The sequence below is a fragment of the Podarcis tiliguerta genome (assembly GCF_965153285.1).
Source record: "Podarcis tiliguerta genome assembly, chromosome: 6".
NCBI classification, from domain to species: Eukaryota; Metazoa; Chordata; class Lepidosauria; order Squamata; family Lacertidae; genus Podarcis; species Podarcis tiliguerta.
In genome coordinates this window covers 74122615-74136799 of record NC_139539.1, presented here as the reverse complement: position 1 = coordinate 74136799, position 14185 = coordinate 74122615, and the positions used below count along the sequence as shown (strand labels likewise).

At 43.8% G+C, this 14185-nt stretch overlaps 2 long non-coding RNA genes across 2 annotated transcripts in view; one reads left to right on the top strand and one right to left on the bottom strand.

Moving 5' to 3' along the window:
• Nucleotides 1–1190, top strand: part of LOC310679641 — a 3387-nt gene extending 2197 nt beyond the window's left edge. The window contains exons 2-3 of the long non-coding RNA XR_014512432.1: nucleotides 116–153; nucleotides 1099–1190. This is a non-coding gene — a long non-coding RNA (uncharacterized lncRNA). The remainder of the gene's footprint in view (nucleotides 1–115; nucleotides 154–1098) is intronic.
• The window catches only part of LOC310679636, a 22299-nt gene continuing 9193 nt past the window's right edge, over nucleotides 1080–14185 (bottom strand). The window contains exon 3 of the long non-coding RNA XR_014512427.1: nucleotides 1080–1170. This is a non-coding gene — a long non-coding RNA (uncharacterized lncRNA). The remainder of the gene's footprint in view (nucleotides 1171–14185) is intronic.

Sequence of the window (14185 nt, the reverse complement as noted above, 5' to 3'; positions counted from 1 at the left end):
AATGTATTTCAAAGGCTACTGAAGCTTAAGAGGAAAACCTCCCTTTGCCTTTAGGGAGCTTTGGAGAGGATTATAGATGACTAAAGCACTGCAAACAATTGTCTCCTCATTTCAGATGAACCAAGTGCGGTAGCCAGAAGGCAGGAAAGCAAGGCAGGTACAGGACATTCAAGTAACATTACATGCGCAACAAAATCACCCCCTTTCCACATGCCACACCAGTTTGTCTGCTGAGGAAACAGACTTCCACCTGCTGAGACCGCTTCTCCCAAAGGGTCTTCTTTGTTACTGGCTCTCCCAGAATCGCGAGCAGAGAAAAATATTCAACGTTACCTGCTGCCTCTAACTGGAGACAGCAGGGATTGAAACTGGCATCTTCTGCATACAAGCAAGCATCCGCTCTACCACCGAACTAGGTTATTTCTCCTGAGACTTCCCCCCCCCCCGTGCACCTTGCCGTGGAACCACCCACACAGCACAGAGAATCCTGTAGAATGTCCTAAAGGGTCCACTCAGTTTGGAGGGGGCATCGGAGCTTCGTTACACCCCTTCATGGGAGTCTACCCAAGAACAACCAACACTCCCTTGTGGTTCCACTCTTTTGTGGATGATCAGAAGTGGTGTGCAAGTTGTCTTTCTGGAAGAGTTGTCTGCTGTTATGTATCTGCTCCTAGACGAACCGCAATATGCTCTTGAGGAGCCCCAGGAGCACAGCGTTGAAAATCCACTAACTTACTGGCGAAGGTATGCCTTCCTGTTTCTATTATGTGATAAAAGAGTCCTTGGTTGTCATCTTGAGGAAATGTCCTCCAAGCCTTCCATGACAGGATGCAACCCACTTATATGCCAGAACATACAAATGCCATGTATGAGACCTACTGCTTTTCAGACCCTTCTGGTATAATTGCCAAGACTGTGCTGTCCTCTGTTGCCTTAGAGTCAAATCTGAGCTCATATCCTTTGCACATTCAGCTTCCAAAGCAATGAAGGAAAAAGCATGTTGTTTTGTAATATACAAAATGCAGAAAGAACTAGCAAAAATGTTTTTATTAACTCACGATAGCAGTGAAGTGTTGTCTATTGTCATGCCGTCTTCAGAGGCTCAAACCAGAAAAGGCTCCATTTTCTCCCTCCTTAGAAATGAAACAACTGAGCAGAAACTGGACTTAGCTGCCCAGGACCAGTGCAAAAGCAGAAAGAAATGAAGTTTCCAAAGCATAAGAAGATGGTACCAAGGATAAAGGTAAAGGGTAAAGGGACCCCTGACCATTAGGTCCAGTCGTGACCGACTCTGGGGTTGCGACGCTCATCTCGCTTTACTGGCCGAGGGAGCCGGCATTTGTCCGCAGACAGCTTCCGGGTCATGTGGCCAGCATGACTAAGCCGCTTCTGGTGAACCAGAGCAGCGTACGGAAACGCCGTTTACCTTCCCGGAGGAGCAGTACCTATTTATCTACTTGCACTTTGACGTGCTTTCAAACTGCTAGGTTGGCAGGAGCAGGGACCAAGCAACGGGAGCTCACTCCGTCGCAGGGATTCGAACCACCGACCTTCTGACTGGCAAGTCCTAGGCTCTGTGGTTTAACCCACAGCACCGCCCGTGTCCCCTGGTACCAAGGATAGGTCCTCATAAAATACTGACTAAAATATTTCCAAATTAGGAGGCAGGCTGTAAAACTTTTCTTGTCCTAAGATGAATTGCTATTGTTAAGGAAAGAACTGGGGTGGTGATACCACCTCTCTATGCATAAGGTCTTAGAATTTTGCATTTGTATTATCCTTGAAGATGCCATAATAAAAGCAAAGCCTTCAAGGATCCCCACACTGAGTCAGCAAAGCAGATGTCTCGAAGTCTCAGCTGCTACATCGCTTTGAGTACAGTGGTACCTCGGGTTACAGACGCTTCAGGTTACAGACTCCACTATTCCAGAAGTAGTACCTCGGGTTAAGAACTTTGCTTCAGGATGAGAACAGAAATCGAGCAGCGGCGCAGCAGCAGCGAGAGGCCCCATTAGCTAAAGTGGTATCTCAGGTTAAGAAGAGTTTCAGGTTAAGAACGTACCTCCAGAATGAATAAAGTTCTTAACCTAAGGTACTGCTGTATTTGTAAAGTTACAAATTACTGTTATGGTACAATATAACTCTGCCTCACCATGTTCAGTAAAGATCAAATTCCCCCAAAATATAAATATGTCAGAGAACCTGAATACCACCATACAGTATGAAAGGTCCATGCAAAATTCCAGGAGCCTAGGGACTAACCTTGTCTCTTGAATCTAAGCAAGGTGTCATCTTGACAAACTAACTGCTTTGTTTCAAATGGCTTGCATCTTACAAGCTGGTAGTATGTTTTCCATGGAGTGTTCTTGCTAGTGCTAGTTTTCTCTGAACTATGAAAAGATCTCAGAAGCTACCCATGATCTCATGCTTCCTGGAATTTTCCTAAATACATAAAAAAGTACACAGTGGCTCTTGTAACTTCATAGCAAGGAGAAAGACCGAACAAAAGGAATGCCCATCTCTTGATGAAGCAACACTGTAAGAAGTACACATAGTTCGAGCATGAAGGTTGCAATCGTGCGCAGTCAGGATGGGGAACCAGTGGCTCACCAGATGTTGTTGGACCCTGACTCCCATCAGACCCAGCCAGAATGGAAAATGGGCAGGGGTTATAGGAGCTGTAGTCCTATAACATCTAGAATACCACAGCTTTTCTATCCCTGGCAGTGAGTCCCATTGAACTCAACGGGGCTTGCTTCTGAGGAAGCATGTATCAGATTGCATTGTAGATTTCTTAGGCACATACTGGGAAAGCGTCTTAAAGATACACCTAAAGTTGTTAAAAACAAAGGTCCGTATAGTAAAAGCCATGGTTTTCCCAGTAGTGATGTATGGAAGTGAGAGCTGAACCATAAAGGCTGATCGCCGAAGAATTGATGCTTTTGAATTATGGTGCTGGAGGGGACTCTTGAGAGTCCCATGGATGCAAGAAGATCAAACGCATCCATTCTTAAGGAAATCAGCCCTGAGTGCTCACTGGAAGGACAGATCGGGAAGCTGAGGCTCCAATACTTTGGCCACCTCATGAGAAGAGAAGACTCCCTGGAAAAGACCCTGATGTTGGGAAAGATGGAGGGCACAAGGAGAAGGGGACGACAGAGGACGAGATGGTTGGACAGTGTTCTCGAAGCTAAAAACATGAGTCTGACCAAACTGCGTGAGGCAGTGGAAGACAGGAGTGCTTGGCGTGCTCTGGTCCATGGGGTCATGAAGAGTCGGACACGACTAAACGACTAAATGACTAAACAACAACAACAAAGTTGTTAAGTGGTAATGTGACAACATGTGTTTGCAAATACATGTGTCGTACAAGTGCACTTGTCAAGGAGCACTGGGTAACTTGGTGGCAAACTCACACTTGTCTCTGTATAATGTTTGCAATGCCCCTAAATTCCCTTGTTCTTCCATGGTTGACATGCATAGTTATGCACAAACAGGGCCAGCCCACCCATGAGGCAAGGCAAGGTGACCACCTCAGGTGGCAGGATCCACAGGAGCAGCAGATCTGGCGTCCAAGAAATGCAGATCTGCCAAGGAATGCAAATCTCCAGATCTGACGCTGCCTCAGCAGCTGCCCTCCCAATGCTACCTCTAAAACCGTCTCTCGGATAATAGAAGACACTGCTCGTCTCCTCCCACCCTTGTTCCAGATGTAGATCTTCACTCACTCCTTCTTCCCTGGCAGGGGGCATTTTGTGGTTCGTCTCAGGTGCCAAACTGTCTTACATCAGCCCTGTGCACAAACTATCCCTACTGTTTGTGCAGATAGACAGTATTGCGGATAGAAACATAGTGGGTGCTTTTCAGATCAAAACTTAAGAACTTCTGATTCTGTCACCCAGTTCAGACCCATTCTTCACAGTTCCCACTCACTCCTCTTAGCTAATTAAATGGTGAAGCTATCATGATAAATTGCTAAATCAGCTTTGTCCAGGAAATGTACATTTGCTAGATTGGTCTTTCACTCCTGGTTGCTTGAATCAAATGAGATTAGACATATTTAGGAAAGCAGCACTAATCTGATAACTATTTCGGCATAAAGAGCAACCAGCCTTCAGCAAAAGCAGATGGTTAGGGTGTTGTACAATTTGCTGTACAATTTTATTTCCTTTAAAAATTTATTCATTTGCAGTATTTATATTGGCCACCCAATAACATAGTTATCTTGTCTGCTCACAACTTCTTTTTAAGGACTTCTTATAGAGGGTCAAATCATACATTGTTTACATTCCAACTTCTTCTGGTGTCTATAATTTTGTGTTCACAATAACAAGTAAACCTTTGTAGGTTAAAATTAACAGTAAGGCAATGCTGCCCTGAAGGCCCCAATTTGTAGGAAACAAAATGTTTGTTTGTTTGTTTAATTTATATTACACCCGTGTTACCAAATGAACCCCAGGCAGGAAACACACAAACAAATTTAAAATCTGCTTCTGTAAAGATCCAACTATTTTTTCCCTTAAAAACATAAAGCTGTATAGAAATGAAACTAATAATAATAATAATAATAATATAACAAATAACAACAACAACAAATAATAAATAATAAACAAATAATAACAACAATAATAACTATTTTAAGGAAAAATAGTTGGATTTTTTGCTTTCGTTCTTGCATTAGACTTCAGCGTTACACTATAACAATAATTAAGGGGCTGTGTCCAATGTTAGTTCTTCTTAACCTCTGCTTAAAAACTGCCAACTAATTTTGATCCATTAATTTTAATGTACCTACTCTGAGTAAAACTAACATTGGACACAACTCAATGTCTTTCACACCTCTTGTTTAAACCCCCGCTTTAAAATGCTTTCTACAGAAAAGTGATCCAAGCATTTTCATTTTTAAAAAATAACTAAAATATGGTGCAAAGAAGGTGGATGTATAGGACAAGATCACTTCATGCCCTTGACCATTTTAGATACCTCTTTGTTCAGACTTTCCCTCACCAGATGATTGGAGCTGATGAGGATTTTCCTAGCTTAACAGAAACTGAGTGACACAGCTGAAGTGCAATCAGCAAAATCTTGTTATGAACAATAAGGTGATTTTGAAAGCTGGTGGTTTGCCAGTGCCGAGATTAGTCTTCTAGTAATAAAAATAGCTTGGAAACTAATGATCATTTTTTTATATATATAAAAAGCTTACTACTGTTTTCCCCACACACATTTTAAACCCTACCTTTCAAAGTTCCCCACAGCTAACCTAAACTATTGTTTGGTCTTTTTCCCAGGAAAGTGAGCATGGCAGACTAACTCTGACTCAGCCACTTCCTTACTTCCCATGAACCGCTTACCACAGAAGGTGTAGGTCTGTTTACATATGATTTGTTGTATATTAATGTGCAAAATAGCCACCAGATGATCTACCAGCTTCAGAAAAATGGAATGCAAACGATGTTTTCTGAATATAAGACAACCATGCAATTTAGAAGCAGCTTCTCTTTCTAAACTGTACTCCAGCACTGACCATATTTGCCAATCCTAGACCTAGGACAAAAGGTGAGGTTTCTGCTGGGAATACGCTTAATAAATCCACTTCCTTCAAGCCTATGCTGCACTTCAGCCCCCTCTTGTGGCACCTAGCATTCATTGCCATTCTCTGTGCTTTGAGGAGTAAGGTTAGTGCTGTGGTGAAGGACTGATTTTTCAGAGAACAATGATGTGCGCAAGGGCAGAGAAATACCTTTAAGAGAGATCATCCAAGCTCACAGATTCAATATTAAAATCTTTCCACTGGTGATAATCATCATCATCCCTCTTCACTGGGGAACAGACCTAACTCCATGGAAGAAAGCAAGTATGTGCAAGAGTTGCACCGAATTCAGTAGATGACGGGAAAGAGCTTTGCTTAAGACTTTGGAGAGCAGTTTCAGCTGCTCTTTGGGTCTTACATTTATCATGCAACACCAGCAAGATATAACTTACATGCACATTCCTGTTCCTGTACTTTGTTTCCTTTAGTAATACATATTTACTAACCGTATCTCAATTTTGCCTACACAGTAATCCAGATGACAAGGAAGTAATTCATGAATGCAATAATTTATATGTTGCGTCAACGTTTTCTTCCTTTCTGATGCCGAAGGCAAGAAGGGATTCTAGTTAGCAGAATCATGTGAGGTACTTATCTAAGCCATAATGCTGTCAAAATAGTGGGGGGAAAGACACTGCACCACGTCATAATGCCAGTGTCCATATTAACAGTTCCTATCATCTTCCAACCATATCAAATTATGGACTTTAGTATGTACAGTTCTCCCATTCTGTACTCTTTTCATTGCAACTCTATTGTGAGAAAGTTTAAATATATACATCCAAATGTAAGTAAATGAAGTCAACTAATCCATACATTTCTAGGGCTTGCTGATCAGAAGGTCGGCGGTTCGAATCCCCGCGACAGGGTGAGCTCCCGTTGCTCGGTCCCTGCTGCTGCCCAATTAGCAGTTCGAAAGCATGTCAAAGTGCAAGTAGATAAATAGGTGGGAAGGTAAACGGCGTTTCCGTGTGCTGCTCTGGTTCGCCAGAAGCAGCTTAGTCATGCTGGCCACATGACCCGGAAGCTGTCTGCGGACAAAAGTGAGATGAGCACCGCAACCCCAGAGTCATCCACGACTGGACTTAACGGTCAGGGTTCCTTTACCTTTTAAGCTTCCCTGCAAGGGCTGCTCCCTTAGTGGGGTGCCAGTAAAAGTTCCAGGGGGTGGGGGTTACCTGCCTCTCTTCATGTGACAGAGGCAAGGCTTCTGAAGTGGATCTTATGGTTAAGATAGGCACTTACAGTCCTACAGGTAACCCAGTCCCAAGCCATTTGGGCTCTAAAGGCCAAAAGCAGCACGTCTAGAGAACCTCCCAAAGAACATAGTGTAAATAATAATAATAATAATAATAATTTTTTATTTATACCCTGCCCTCCCCAGCCAAGGCCAGGCTCATAAGACAATAAAGCACAAATTTAGGACTTGCTATTTTAACAGGCGTGAAATAGCTTATTCTATTTTCAAATGCAGAATAAATGTCTTAGCTGAGACTCCTTAAAGCAGCATTTTAAATCTGTCTCTTGCATTTTAAATCTCTCACGGACAATGTAGCTGAACAAAAGATCCTCTTAATATGCACCAAACAATAATTAGCCCATTCATTAAATTTTATAACCCAGAGACTATTGCATTAAGTATCAACAGAAAAGAACACACAACCGTTCTTCCTGCTCAATCGGCTCTCATTTCCCACTGATATATCCTTGTAACCGAAATGTCCTCTTGTTGAAAGACATACCTTGAAAAGTCCTTCCCAACCAATAAAAGATCAGACCTACTCAGATGCCAACAACTTGTGAATCATACTGTGAGGGCTGAATTCTGAAAAATATTCCCCATTCCAAGCAAATTTAGAGATTTATTTACATCTTAAGAAATACTTCAATGCATAATTTAAAACACCATTGCTGTCTTTTTGTTATGCCGTAGTACATCTAATACAGCCTTGATTGTGTATCAGTTGGGTCATGTTGAACTAATAATTCCTGCCAGCAGTGGAGGGAGAAACCTAAATGCATAAAAATTCATATAATATTTAATGCAGACATGAGTAAGTGCCAATAAGAGCCTGATCCTATATGCCGGTGATGGGGAACCTGTAGGCCTCCAGATATTGCTGAACTACAACTCGCATCAGCCCTAGCTACACAGCCAAAGATCATGGGTTGGACTCCCACAATATCTGTAGGGCCACAGCTTCCGCAATCTGCTATACATGTTTACTTAGAAATAAGTCCCACTGAATTCATTGGGACTTACTCCCAAGTAAATGTGCATAGGCTGACAGCGATGTGTCCTTATCTTATTGTATACTTGGAAATAAGGTCTTCTGGATAGCTCAGTTGGTTAGAGCATAGTGCTAATCATGCCAAGGTCACAGGTTCAATCCCCATATGGGATAGCTGCATATTCCTGCATTGCAGGACTAGATGATCCACAGGGTCCCTTCCAACAATTCTATGACTCTAAGTCCCAATGTAACTTATTACCAAATGTCAGAAGCCCTGCTGAGAGCCAGTGTGGTGTAGTGGTTAAGAGCGGTAGTCTCATTATCTGGGGAACCGGGTTCGCGTCTCCGCTCCTCCACATGCAGCTGCTGGGTGACCTTGGGCCAGTCACACTTCTCTGAAGTCTCTCAGCCCTACTCACCTCACAGAGTGTTTGTTGTGGGGGAGGAAGGGAAAGGAGATTGTTAGTCGCTTTGAGACTCCTGAAGGGGAGTGAAAGGCGGGATATCAAATCCAAACTCTTCTTCTTCTGCTGCTGCTGTGCTCCCTGGTTCAACGCCAGATATGATGCTGACAGATGTGCCGGCAGAACTCTCCTGCCTGTTATGCTGACAGAACCATTCTGCCTCTGCAGCAGCCAAAATAAGGCAGAGATGGGGGTTCAGATAGGGCAACACAGGGGAGGAGCATATTCCTATACTCCTTTCATGCTACATCTACATTGCAGAACATTCTTCTAGACACAGACCCTGGTGCAAGAAACTTCACTGCAGTGGGAGATTTAAGAGAGAAAAGCTTGTCCCGCTTCAGTGGGAAGGTCTTTAAAAAAATTAAAGAACTGTCTCCATGGCCAAATGTCTCCTCTTGGTTTACAGATTCATCTGTAACTTTTAACAAATCAGAAAGTCAAGGAACATATGCAACCTCTCTCCTATGCATGTCTTCTCAGAAGACATTTTATAACCACTGGAGAATCCTAGATAGCTAAAACCTCCTCAAAAATAAATGGATGGACCTGATGAAGTAGTCTATATTTGCAGACATGCTTTCATAATATGGTTAATTAATATGTTACAACAATGAATGTCAACAGCAGATAAGCAAGTAATTCCTGCCACTCACATTCCTGTTCCTATACCCTTGAAACTGAAATATCCTCTTGTTGAAAGACATATACTGAAAAGTCCTTCAATCATTCATGTTGACATTCCAAGTCAAAATTGGTTAATGTTTTGAAATTCACATTTTTCTCATCTGTTGGACATACTCCAGTGAATAGTGACAATCACCTTCAGGCTAGGATCAACATTCATATTAGGGCTATACCTTTATTAGCACAACCAAAATGTCACAAATTATTGTACTGTACAAGTTCTCCTTAGTTCTTCATCTGGCTAGATGTAAACAAAGCAGGGGGTGGAGAGACAGAAAAAATCACCAGTAGTGTAACCATATTTGCCTGCATTCATCTTATGACAGAGTGCTGGAGGAGATAAAGGTAAAGGGACCATTAGGTCCAGTTGTGACCGACTCTGGGGTTGCGGCGCTCATCTCGCTTTATTGGCCGAGGGAGCCAGCGGACAGCTTCCGGGTCATGTGGCCAGCATGACTAAGCTGCTTCTGGCGAACCAGAGCAGCGCACGGAAACGCCATTTACCTTCCCGCCAGAGCGGTACCTATTTATCTACTTGCACTTTGACATGCTTTCAAACTGCTAGGTTGGCAGGAGCAGGGACCAAGCAACGGGAGCTCACCCCGTCGCAGGGATTCAAACCGCTGACCTTCTGATCAGCAAGTCCTAGGCTCTGTGGTTTAACCCACAGCGCCACCCGCGTCCCGCCACCCGCTGGAGGAGATAGGGGACCTTCAAATAAGGTTTTGTTAGACACTACACAGGTTTCAGAATGCACGAAGCCTGGAGATGCTTTCAGACTGTCACTATACTGGCAAATGAAGATCCCACAATTAAAGCTGATTTCCTGCTTTTTAGCAACAAACTTTTTGTGATGCAGGAATTGATAGGAAAATGCATTGCAAAGTGTGGGATAACATTTGCTTGATGCAACAGTCATCTAATCACCCCTCAAGCAAATTTAGAATTGCTGATAATCTGGAAGCAACAATTGTGGGAAGAAAAACAAACTAACAATGGCAGTTCCCCCATCTCCGGAAATACAAAACCTAACTCTTACACAGTCCATTTCCATACTTAGGTGAAACACACTGGTACCTCATTGGGTGAAAAACAAAATTAAACAGAAGCTTTATATTAGAAGGTATGGAGATTGATTTTAGATAGTGTGTTTTATTTTATTTTTTAAGTAATTAGAATGAAATTGGGTAGCTTTACTTAGCAGTTTGAGGGATTGCTCCCTAAGGAGAACAAAGTTTGATCTTCAGGTAGTGCAAGACTCTATTCTTCCCATTTAGGATCACCAATATGTCTCTGAGTTTTGGGACATTCACAACAATGTCTGGGACTGCTGACATTCACCAAATTTTAGGCACTGATATATTCTGCAACGAACTCTGCCCTTCACAAAATACTTTTGGTTATTTAATCAACATCCATTGCTCGCTAATATTTCTTTTTCTAAAAAGTCCAAAGGAACAATGTGAGACATTATTTCAGTGTAATGTTAGAATGTAGGACTATGCCATGCTTTTAGAGCATAAGAACGAAAGTGGCCAATTCACTTCACAGAAAGAGGCCTTTGTTTGGGTGCCATCTGCAGAGAGAGCCTTTGAAGTTCTGTTTTTGAGCTTCCCCACATTGTTGCTTCCTCAGAGTGATGAGTTTGAGGCAAATTCTGATATATGTCATCCTATTAGGGAGAATGTAACCGAGAGGTTTATACTGCTCAAGGGTAATCAGTCACAAACACAATTGTTGTGTAATGGAGGTTGGAATGAATGCCCCAGTAGGTGAGAGACGTAGCTTTTTCTTAATCTGAAAGCAGACTGTAAAAGGGACATTTACAGTGGTACCTCAGGTTAAGAACTTAATTCATTCTGGAGGTCCGTTCTTAACCTGAAACTGCTCTTAACCTGAGGTACTACTTTAGCTAATGGGGCCTCCCGCTGCTGCTGCACTACCGCCACACAATTTCTGTTCTCATCCTGAAGCAAAGTTCTTAACCCTAGGTACTATTTCTGGGTTAGCGGAGTCTGTAACCTGAAGCGTCTGTAACCTGAGGTACCACTGTATATTCTAAACTAAGGTCCATATGCAACAGTGCAGTTCTGCTGCTACAAAGGACTTCTTGTGAACAACAGAACTTCCTCTCCCTCTCCTGTTGCCTCCAGGCCCCCTGCTCCCTCTCAAAATCAGCTTTGGAAGGTAGAGATACTCCAGAGCAGATTCTGGGTGTGTGTAGTGGAAGCTGTCTGCGGACAAACGCCAGCTCCCTCGGCCAGTAAAGTGAGATGAGTGCCGCAACCCCAGAGTCATTCGCGACTGGACTTAACTGTCAGGGGTCCCTTTACCTTTTTTAGTGGGAGCCACCATAGCCGCTAGAGGGCTGTAAAAATTTGTGTCCCTGGCTTTTTGGACTTGTTTACCCCTGTACTATCTGAAACCAAAAGGGATGCATTGGTTGCTAGTTGTGATTCCCACCTCCCACCCCCAGCTCTCCTACCACATTATTTGAGCAACTATTTGGTTCTTCATATACAACTCTATTATCACTAGCACCAACTAGTGAAATTAACTGTAACTGCACTTCTTACAAATACCAAATTCTATGTATTACACTAGAGCAGGCTTCCTCAAACTCGGCCCTCCAGATGTTTTTGGCCTACAACTCCCATGATCCCTAGCTAGCAGGACCAGTAGTCAGGGATGATGGGAATTGTAGTCTAAAAACACCTGGAGGGCCGAGTTTGAGGAAGCCTGCACTAGAGACTATAGGAATAGTATTGCATCCTAAATTGTATTAATGATTCAGCACTACCATCAAGAGAATGTTTTAACTGCAACATACTATACATTCCTTTAAAAAAAAAGTTTTAACTTTTCATACTATCTTCTGCATTTATAGAGTCTCACCTGTCCTTCTTGGTCTTTGATCAATTGTGCCAGTTTAAGCATAGAAAAGACATTTCTTCTTAATTGGAGGAAACATTCTTGCATAAAAGTTGCTCATTTTAAAAGCAATCCTTCTTGGGACCTGGATTATTTGGAAACGTAAACATTGGCAAGCATCCAAACCACAGTTATTCTAATACAGTAGTAGTGTTAACCGGAGGAAGTAGAAACAGGCAGTAGAATAGGTGCAGAGAGATCTCTGGGATGATTTGTATGACCCTGACTGAACAGATTGACAAGGGATGCACCGATGGTGTGCACATTCCACACCATCACCGCACCACCCTGAACTTCACACCTCTTCCACGTGATTCCATTATGCCAGTGGGTTTCAACCAGTGTGCCATGGCCCCTGAGGATGCCTTGAATGATGGCCAGGAGTGCCGTGGGCAAGACTTGCCTCTTCCCTCTTTCCTTCCCTCCCTCCTCTGATGCCCTCTCATGTCTCTGCCTCCCAAAGGCTTGCACAGCTGTTTGTTGCAGTTGCCCTGGCTACAAGCTCCCCAGGCGAATGGTGCCTCTGAGGCTGGCCAGGGGGTGCTTCCCAGGCCCCTGTGGGGCAGTGGGAGGAGGCACCTCTCTTTGGAGCGGGGGGGGGGGCAGCTCAGAGACCGGGGGTAGCAACTGTGGCTGCCCAGAGAACTCCCAAGGAGAGGAGGCTGGGGAAACACTCCACAAGGAAGGGTATTTGAAAAGGGTTGAGAGAAGAAGAAGAAGAAGAAGAAGAAGAAGAAGAAGAAGAAGAAGAAGAAGAAGAGGAGTTTGGATTTGATATCCCGCTTTATCACTACCCAAAGGAGTCTCAAAGCGGCTAACATTCTCCTTTCCCTTCCTCCCCCACAGCAAACACTCTGTGAGGTGAGTGGGGCTGAGAGACTTCAGAGAAGTGTGACTAGCCCAATGTCACCCAGCAGCTGCATGTAGAGGAGCGGAGACTCGAACCCAGTTCCCCAGATTATGAATCTACCATTCTTAACCACTACACCACACTTGGCTGCCAGCTCTGCAGCCAAGGGGTGGCATAACTCCTGAGCCCCACAGGAGTGCCGCAGAAATAATGTAGTTGGTCAAGGGAGCTGTGGACCCAAAAAGGTTGAAAACCTCTGCATTATGCAAACATTGCTGTGGGATCCAACAATGAGGAAGCAACAAGTGCACTGCCCTGGCAATGGGCAACTGGCTGGCACCTCTTTTTTCCAGCAATCACAGGCCCAGCACACTTTGAGCAATGAATGCCTTGGATCTGTTATTGTTTCAAATGATTGCTTTTGCTGCTGCTGCTATCTTGCTACTTGTAGTAAAGCACCCATCTACAAACTTTTGTTTTGAGAAGAGGGAATGCAAGCAACTGATACTTTAATTTATAGAAAACAACACAATTCTTATCTCATTGTTATGGCTGTGTTTTCTTAGGTTTGGTCACATTGCTCAGACATCTGCCTGGCCTGAGCATCCTGTTTACATTAGCAACTAGGCAGTTCTAATAACAGAAATCCCTACTGGGTAATTCCAGGTGCTGTGTGTGTGTTTCATATGCTCATTTTGCAAAGAGAGGCATTGTGTTGTTGTCAGCTGGGAAATCAATTTCATCACACTTAACCTTCTAGCAGAACTGAATGCGGCTTGAATATTTGTTTTTATTCATACCAAGTTGTATTTGCATCAACAGCCTATGGGGTTACGTCTGGCTTTTACGATCACAGGGATGATTGCAATTGAAGCTGCCTAGGATGTATGGATGATGTTACACAAAGCAGGGACTGAGCGGGTTCAAGGGAAAGTGAAAACAGAAGTGCTAGGCTGTATGATAGACAGAATTCAAATGTGAACCCATTCGCATTGCTATATGCATGTGGCAAGAAATGGTGACATCTGTTGAATTTCTGCAAGGCAGTGGTGAATTGCACAGGGCCATTCGGGGCTGGGGCAAAAGTGCCTCCTCCTATTGGCCTGCGAAGGAACATCTGTGTGCATCCCACCAGTGGGCCAGTCAAGAGGGAAAGAGGAAGAGGAAGGCAGGAAAGCACTGCCGGAGCCATGTGCATAGTCTAGAGCACCTCGCTGCAAGGACAGGAGGGCGAGGCAACACAGCGGTGCTCTAAGCTTCACGTTTCTCTGCCTTATCTCTACTCCCACGTCAGGGCAAGTTTGCAAGGATAGACTCCCTTGATTAGACACTAGCTGGCAAAGGGACTGAACGCTGCCCAGTCCACCAGAGAGGCACCACACTTGCCCTGCCCTGGGCACTGGCAACCCATGCTACACCCCTGGAG